At 37.1% G+C, this 9,370-nt stretch overlaps 1 long non-coding RNA gene across 1 annotated transcript; it reads right to left on the reverse strand.

The window, feature by feature from the left end:
- Nucleotides 1-4,314: 4,314 nt before the first annotated feature.
- LOC124392992 lies at nt 4,315-8,988 on the reverse strand. Its single transcript, XR_006927267.1, has 4 exons — nt 8,894-8,988; nt 8,436-8,784; nt 4,541-4,582; nt 4,315-4,447 (listed from the first exon to the last, which is right to left on the reverse strand). It is a non-coding gene; the product is annotated as an uncharacterized LOC124392992 (long non-coding RNA).
- Between the last annotated feature and the right edge of the window lie 382 nt (nt 8,989-9,370).

The following is a 9,370-nucleotide window of genomic DNA, read 5'->3' on the forward strand; positions in this document are numbered from 1 at the left end:
TAAAATCAATTATATTCATCAAAATAATCAAATAAAGAATCCTGGTATGATCACTTTAATCTGACGTTAGGAAACACATAATAATGTTATTTAAAAATAAGTTTAAATAACATCTTTTACAGTCCAGTAGGTGGCGGTAGACACAACAATCTTTTATTTTACACGCTAACAGGAACAAGTCCACCCTCCTTCTTCCCTTCAGATACTTTAGTCCTGTATTTGTAAAAAAAAAATTCTGATTCTCTCAAAAGGCCATGTTTTGAACAAAGACTATTTTCAACCTGCACTAAAAACTTTAAATAGATCTGAACAGATTTTACAGCATGAGAAGAAAACCATATGTATGAGGTTATTGGCTTTGTTTAAGGGTGCAGTAGTGACAACTTGGTGCTGATGAGAGATTAGAACTGATGACTTTCTGTTTAAAACAACACTGGCAGCACATCCACATCCTTTCATTCTTCAAAACAAATCAGGCCTTTCTTCTAAACCCATACATTTGCAGTAAAAGAAAAGTAAAATGAAAGTAAAAGTAATTTTAAAACTGTCAATATGAAAGTGACAAAATTACTTTTACTTTAATTTTACTTTTCTTTTACAGCAAATGTGTGGACCTATAAGAAATGCCACTCCTGGGCCCCTGAGCAAGGTCCTTAACCTCATAGATGCTTAGTTGTGTAAATGAGAAAAATGCTGTAAATATTACTGGAAGAATATAAATCAGTGGTGAATATATGTGTATATATTATATATATAAAATATTGTTTTCCTCTTCTATACATGTGCAATTTATTTATAACAGTGGTCCCCAACCCCTGGGCCGCGGACCGGCACCGGTCAGTGAGTTAGTTGGTACCGGGCTGCACAGAAAGAACATGTAACTTACATTATTTTTGTTTTATTTATTATCTGATTCTGAACAATGTTTTATTGTGGAAAATTCACGGATTCTCTAATGGAGAGTGTGTTAGAGAAGTGAAGAAAAGAGTGCAGGCAGGGTGGAGTGGTGGAGAAGAGTGATAGCAGGATTGATTCATTTTGTACACAAGGTGAGGGAGGTGAGATTGAGATGGTTTGGACATGTGCAGAGGAGGGACATGGGGTATATCAGTGGGAGAATGCTGAGGATGAAGACACCAAACTTTTAATAAAGGAAACCTTCATGCAATAGGCTCATCTTCAAAAGGCTTATATGACTTTAATCTTTACTGAAGGTTGAACATGTAGCTGCACTGGAGAAGCAGATGATGTAAATGTAATGAAAGGAGATCATTTTTACTTTGTAGAGTGCAGATGTTCTGAAATAAATCTGAAAGAAAAGCAGGACAGCAGGGTTTCTACAGGTGATCAGTTTATGTTGGATGACCAACAATATAAAATGATAAACATCTAAAAACATTTTTAGTTTTGTTCAGAAAAATTCCTTGAACTTTCCCAATCACTGTGACGTTCCACTTTTACTTTCCCTATAATGTTATATAATAATTTATTTATAGCCTAAGTCGACCTTACTTTCATTTTCATTTTTAGAGTGGAAACATAAACATACTTGCGTGGGAGAATGAATGTGTTTAGCTGGAATGAATAAATAAATATTCATTGTTTAGTTAATATTAATTACACAAAACTCTCAGCTCAGATCTCGATAAAGTTTGTCATCGTCACATATCTGGAACTTCGAATGATGCTGATGTGATTACTGTAGAAACTTTTTCACACTGAGTGGTCTTCTGAGGGTCTTCCTCTAAACCCTGACAGGACGATGTGTAAATAACATTGTTATTTCAGTGAATTTCATTAATATAATTTCATTTGCTGTAATTCTGTTTATTTTTAATTTAAACACTTTACATTATTGCACCTTTCGAGACGTTTCTGTAGAAATGAGTCTTTGCTGGATAATTGCATGGACATCGCTAGCAGGCGAAGTTACAAACTTAGAAATACAGATAATCAAAGGCACTTTAAAAGTGAAATGTAGAATATTTATTTATTCTATTGTTTTATATTTTCTTTCTTGTTCATAGAACCTGAATTTACATTTTACCTAAATTTCAAGTCAAGTCAAGTTTTTTTCTATAGCGCTTTTCACAACATTGTCTCAAAGCAGCTTTACAGAAATCAACAGTGAAGGTGAACGGTGTGTATTTATCCCTGATGAGCAGCCGTGGCGACTGTGACAAGAAAAAAAAACCTTAGATGTTATGAGGAAGAAACCTTGAGAGGAACCAGACTCAAAAGGGGGAACCTGAATGTAAAATGTGGATAATGTAGTTTTTATGCCTTTTTATATACAGTATGTTAAATAACTTTTATATTGTTCTAGTCACATGTAAGTCCTTGTTGTAAAATCAGATATCCAATTTCAATATTGGTTTGATTTATTTATTTGTTTTAGCTCTTACGTTGTTGTGAAGGTTGTTATGAATCAAACCAAAGACAAGGGCAATAAATAGAAAAACACAGGATCAGTGAAGGAGCTTCTCATTATTTCCACTGGGCTGCTACAGAAAGAGCACTCCCACTGATTCTATTTGCTGATGTAAATGAAGACGGACCAAGTTGTGCACTACTGTGAAGGCGTCAGATCCATGACCACGCGTAGGAAGCGGGAGTAACTTAATCATGTTTTATTGAAAGTCAGAATAGAAACCAGAGTCAGGGAGAGTTACGAACCGTACATAGGGAATATCTGTAAAGCAAGTATGATCCGTAAAACGAGTATAATACGTACACCGAGGATAATTTGTACATCGGGTATAATCCGTACAGCAGGTATTTTTCGTAGAGCAAGGATAATCCTCAGGATCGGAACTAGGGACTGGAACCAGTGGGGAATGCTGGTGGTCAGGAATCCGGTTGGTCACTGTAGTCATCAGGTAGATCCGACAGTAAGAGTAAGGTCGGACCGGAAACTTATAAAAGGGAACAGGTAATGCGCAACAGGTGTCGGCGATTAGCGCCGGGAGCGGCTGAGAGAGAGCCGCGGAGGGGGCGTGGCAGGAGGAACCCTGACAGAAGCACATGGAGGATCTAGAGATCCTACCTTTTCAAGACAGAAAATGGTAGACACAATTCACAGGCAACAGCTTTGGTGGACGTTCCTGCAGTCAGCATGCCGTTTGCACACTTCCTCAAAACCTGTGACATCTGTGGCATCGTGCTGTCTGATAAAACTGCACATTTTAGAGTGGCCTTTATTGTGTCCAGTCTAAAGCACAGCTGTGCAATAATCATGCTGTCTTATCAGCATCCTGATCTGCCACACCTGTGAGGTGGATGGATGATCTCGGCAAAGGAGAAGAGCTCACTAACAGATTTAAACAGATTTCTGAACAATATTTGAGAGAAATAGGCATTTTGTGTACATAGAAAAAGACATATTTGAGTTCAGCTCATGAAAAATGGGGGCAAAAACTAAATGTATAATTTTGTTCAGTATATTATTAGAATGATATTAATGACTCAAACAATGATTGATTTCTATTACAATTATCATGAACCCAAAACCTTCAAATAAATTGTGTAAAATGAGGTCACGTGTGTTGTGAGTTCGAGTCTGGAGTTTCTTCATCATTTATTCCTCTCTAAATGTTCTGCTTGCTGTCGAACTGAATGTTGGTGATGAGTAGAAACACCAAGCGCCAATCAAAACACGTGTAAAACAGAGCGTGCACTCAGCCCTGATTGGACTCCAACTCTGACACCTCCAGCTCTGCTGCCTGTCTTTTTGTCAAGTGTGTATACACAATTATTCATAAGAGTGCAGCTTCAGCAACTGGACAACGTCAGCACTGAGGGTGGTCTTGGTAGCACACAGGGTCTTACCTCAAATGCAATCAAATCACACTTGAGAAAACCCTCTAATGATTTTTCTGCTTTTCTTCATTATTTCAGGTGTGTGTTGACAAAAAGCAAGAATATTCAGGTATATTCATGTAACAGCATAAAACTTCAGATTTTCGATGTATTTGGTGTGAAATAATTAGTTTGCGCAAAAGAATTATTAAGTGCTGCCAATCCACATGAATTGTTCTTCACAAATATAATTACAGTAAGTAATAATTCTACACCAAAAAAACTCAAAATGTGAATGTTTACTAATAGGCAGTATGTTTTAATAGGTATTACAATTTGGGTAATACATTAAAATTAAAATGTATACATTTTATAAAAATATATATATATATATATATATATATATATATATTTGTAATATATAAGAATGTGTGTATATATATATATATATATATATATATATATATATATATATATATATATATATATATATATATAGGTATATATAGGTAATGTGAAGAATATAAAATTCTTCACATTACCAAATGCTCCCCATCATCAACTCAAACCTGCACTCTTCTGAAGAGTAGACATAAGAGAAGAGAAAGGAGGATGGTCTGCAGTCGGGGATTCTTTACTCCTGCTCCATCTGAAAAGCATGAGAAAAGAAAGAAATTTCCTAAACTGAACATTTTCTCACAAACCCTTGATGCCAGTATTTTCAGAGGGTCTTAACGCTCACCTGCAGCAGGTAAACTAACATCAATATTCCCTCCTGGTGTTTCTTAAAGAGAAAAGAACAGAAAACAAGCATTTTATTATCTCAGTATGATCTCAGTTCTACACGTGACCTCTGTAACCTTTCGCTATCATTGTGGCTTCTGAGGCTTCTGAAGGAAACGGACGTGTTGATAACAATCACACAAAACAAAAATATGACCAAGGACTTTTTGGGACACCTGATAACTTTTCCAGCTATGTGGTTCTTTCCGAAACTGTTAGCACAAAGTCAGAAGTACATATTTTTATAGGACGTCTTTGTATGTGGTAGAATGAAATTCAACATGAAATTCATTTAAACTTTAAATGAATTTAAGGCGCTCACCCAACAGGGGTCGGCTACCTGTTAATGATTCTTCACCTACGAAAACCTTGTTACGACTTTTACTTCCTCTAGAAAGTCAAGTTTGATCGACTTCTCTGAGCCCCACCAAGGCCCGTGAGGAGCCCCGGCGGGCCGATCCAAGGACCTCACTAAACCATCCAACCGGTAGCAGTGACGTGCAGTATGTACAAAGATCATGCTGGAACATTGCTTTGTTTTTGTGTCTTGTCATTCTGTTTATCAATCAGTTTATCAATCTTCTACCTTCTTAAAGGGGCTCTGGCCGCTAACACATAATACATTACCGCTAAACTCGAATCCCCAAGCGAGCAAAAAGAACAAACAACAACACGGTGGATTCACGTTTTTTTTTATTTAGAAAATGCCAGTTTTTATGGTCATATCATTTTATTTTGTTGTATTTATCTGCCACACCTTAAAGGCCGCTCCGTGAAAATATTGTCTGACATTAAATGCGCTCGTGGTGCAAAAAAGGTTGTTTTAGAGCATCAGTTGTCTTGTGCAGACGAAAGGGGCGAGTACAGAATCAATATTATTACAGCATTATTTCAGCAGAAGAGACTTCTTTCAGGCAAGAAAAACAAGGAATGATCATTAGATCAGTGGAAAACTATCCTTTGGACAAGCACAATTTAAAACCATGCTCTGCTTTGGGTTTTTTACCTGGGAGAGACCTTTCAGGTGCAGCATAACTACCTTGTGTCTTCTTGTTGTGCTCAGTCTTGCCATGGTATATGTTTTGTGTTATGAAACTGTCTTCCACATCATTACTTTGGGCTACATCTACACTAACATCTACGCCGCATCCTAACCACTAGACCACCATCACCCAAACTTATCGTCCCTACATTGGCTTCCAGTTAAGTTTCGAATAGACTACAAACTATTACTTCTCACTTATAAAGCACTAAATGGTTTGGCTCCCATGTATCTATCCAGTCTTTTAACACGCTACAATCCGTCACGCTCCCTGAGATCTCAAAACTCTGGGCTCCTAGTAGTTTCTAGAATAGCAAAGTCCATTAAAGGTGGTAGATCATTCTCACACTTAGCTCCTGACAGTGTTCGGGGCTCAGACACACTCACCCAGTTTAAGTGCAGATTAAAAACATATCTTTTTAGCAAAGCCTACACATAACACACATCACATATCATAACCTTGTGCTCCAGAACATCTGATCAATGATTCCCTTCACATGACTGCAGGAGCAAATTTACCCCCCAACATTTTTTTTAAAAACCCCTGTTTTCTTTGGCTTGTTTATATATGATTATTTACCATCACATATTCTGTCAGAAAATTATTTCCCCAGGTTTCTTAGGTGGTTCTGATCTTCCAGAAACTTTCCACAACCACATATTGAAACAATAAATAAACAAAATAATGACATAATGGTGGTGCAGTTACAGGAAAATACAACCCCAAATCAGAAAAAGTTGGGACAGTATAGAAAACGCAAATAAAAAAAAAGAAAGTAGTTATTTCTAAATTTAATTTGACTTGTATTTCATTGCAGACAATATGAACACAAAATATTTCATGTTTTGTTTGGTCAACTTCATGTCATTTGTAAATATACATCCTTTCCTGTCATTCAGACCTGCAACACATTCCAAAAAAAGTTGGGACAGGAGCAATTTAGGGCTAGTAATGAGGTAAATTGGTTAAATAATGATGTGATTTGAAACAGGTGATGTCAACAGGTGATTGTTATTATGATTTGGTACAAAAGCAGCAGCCAACAAAAGGTCTAGTCCTTTAGGAGCAAAGATGGGCCGAGGATCGCCAGTTTGGCAACAAATACGTGAGAAAATGATTGAAATGTTTAAAAACAATGTTCCTCAAAGAAAAATAGGAAGAGATTTGGATATTTCACCTTCAACAGTGCATAACATAATTAAAAGTTTCAAGGAATCTGGACGAATTTCAGTGCATAAAGGACAAGGGTGCACGCCTAAGCTGAACAATTGTGATCTCCGATCCACTGCATCAAGAATTGTCATTCATCTATAAGCGATACCACCACATGGGTTCAGGACTACTTTGGCAAACCTTTGTCAAGTACCACAATACGTAGTTACATCCACAAATGCCAGTTAAAAGTGTACTGTGTCTAAAAGAAGCCCTATGTTAACAGTGTCCAGAAGCGCCGTTGACTTCTCTGGGCTCGGAGGCATCTGGGATTGACCATAACACAGTGGAAACGTGTACCGTGGTCAGATGAATCCGTATTTCAGGTATTTTTTGGGAGGAATGGACGCTGTGTGCTCCGGACCAAAGAAGAATAGGATCATCCAGACTGTTACCAGCAACAAATCCAAAAGCCAGGGTCTGTCATGGTCTGGGGTTGTGTCAGTGCCCTTGGCAAAGGTAACTTGCACTTCTGTGATGGCACCATTAATGCTGAAAAGTACATAGAGATTTTGGAGCACAATATGTTGCCTTCAAGAAGACATATTTTTCAGGGACGTCCATGCATATTTCAACAAGACAATGCAAAACCACATTCTGCACACATTACAGCGTCCTGCAGGGGAAGAAGGTACAGGTACTTGACTGGCCTGCCTGCAGTCCCGACCTGTCTCCAATAGAGAATGTGTAACACATTTTGAAGCGCAAAACGTGACAACAAACACCCCGTACTTTTGCCCACCTTAAGACTTGTTTTCAGGAAGAATGGGACAAAAATACACCTGAAACACTTCATCACTTGGCATCTTCAGTCCCCAAATATCTTTTAAGTGTTGCGAAAAGGAATGGCAACATTACAAAGTGGTAAATTCTTTACTGTCCCAACTTTTTTTTTGGAATGTGTAGCAGGTCTGAATGACAGGAAAGGATGTATATTTACAAATGACATGAAGTTGACCAAACAAAACATGAAATATTTTGTGTTCATATTGTTTGCAATGAAATACAAGTCAATGTAAATTTCGAAATCACTGCTTTTTTTTTTTTATTTGCGTTTTCCATACAGTCCCAACTTTTTCTGATTTGGGGTTTTAAATCAACTTCATGTGTGTGTTTTTACTTTTATCGCATAGCAAATTTGCCACATTCATTTTGTTAGGAAAAAAAGAAAAAACCTGAAATGTTTAATTTCTTTCAAATTCATTTTAACATTGAAAATCTGTAAGAAACCTCAGTTCCTTGTAGCCACTTACATAATAGCAGCTATAAACACTTGTTCTGGTGTCTTTATTCTTTTTCTTTACATTTTTAAGACATTAAAACCCATAGCAAGTTACAGCTTCAACTCTGTAAAGCACTGACACTGGAGACTCCTTCCAGAACTGTTTAAATAAACTTTACCCTTAAGAAAAATTAACGGACTTAACAGCAGCTCTGACAGTGCAGGTATTTATTAACTACTTTACAGTCTTTATTATGAAAACTGTAAAGTAGTTCATAAATACCTTCACTGTCAGAGCTGCTGTTATGGACTCAACACTTTCCAACCAATGACAATCCAGAACTCAGCAGCTCTGTGGTTTGCTGATCTCTACGTACCATAGACTGCGAGCTCGATGCTCTGCAGTAAAACCCATTTTGTAGTGCTGGCTCTCTTCATGCGCTTCACAGACAGGTGGCTCTCATAGAATCCTGCATCCAAGATTCTGACTTTCTTCAGCACCAGAGAACAGTTTCCTTTAAGCAGGTTGTCCTGAGGAACATCCACTCGGTTCTCATATCCCTCACCCTCATAAATCTTCACACCTTTCTCTCAAACACCATCTCAAAAACATTGCTCCACTGAACATGCGGAGTTTGGACTAAGATGTTTCTCTTCACTGACATGGCAGGACCACTGTGGAACCCACTGGAGCTGATAAAATCTGAGAGTCCGCTGAGAGGAAAACTGGTAGAAATAATAATAATAAAACACTTATTAAAGGAAACCTTCATGCAATTGGCACATCATCGAAATGCTTATATGGCTTTTATCTTTACTGAAAGTGAACACGTACCTGCACTGGAGAAGCAGATGATGTAAAAGTAATGTAAGGAGATCATTTTTCACTTCATAAAGTGCAGATTTTCTGAAAAAAGCAGAGAGAAAAGCAGGACAACAGGGTTTTTAAAGTTTTCCAAATCACCTGCACATTCCACTTTTACTATTATCCTTTATTGAAAGTTGAAGTTACATTTGCTTTCAGTTTTAGATGGAAAAAAATTCCTATTATAAATAAATATTAATTTTGAGCTCATATTAAATTATACAAAACTCTCAGCTCTATATGTTGATGCTAAAGATTTGAAATAAATACTCTAGCCCTGAATCTTACCTCATAGAAGAGAAATACGGTAAGAAGTCTTGATTCAAAAGTGTCTAAGCGTCTGAGTAAATGAAAGGTCAATAGAGTCTACATATGTGTAACTTTTAGTTTCTGGTCACAGTCACACCTAAATAAAATAAACAGTGAGAAACCAATGTATGGAAATGA

The sequence above is a fragment of the Silurus meridionalis genome, chromosome 10 (genome assembly GCF_014805685.1).
Source record: "Silurus meridionalis isolate SWU-2019-XX chromosome 10, ASM1480568v1, whole genome shotgun sequence".
Taxonomy (NCBI): Eukaryota; Metazoa; Chordata; class Actinopteri; order Siluriformes; family Siluridae; genus Silurus; species Silurus meridionalis.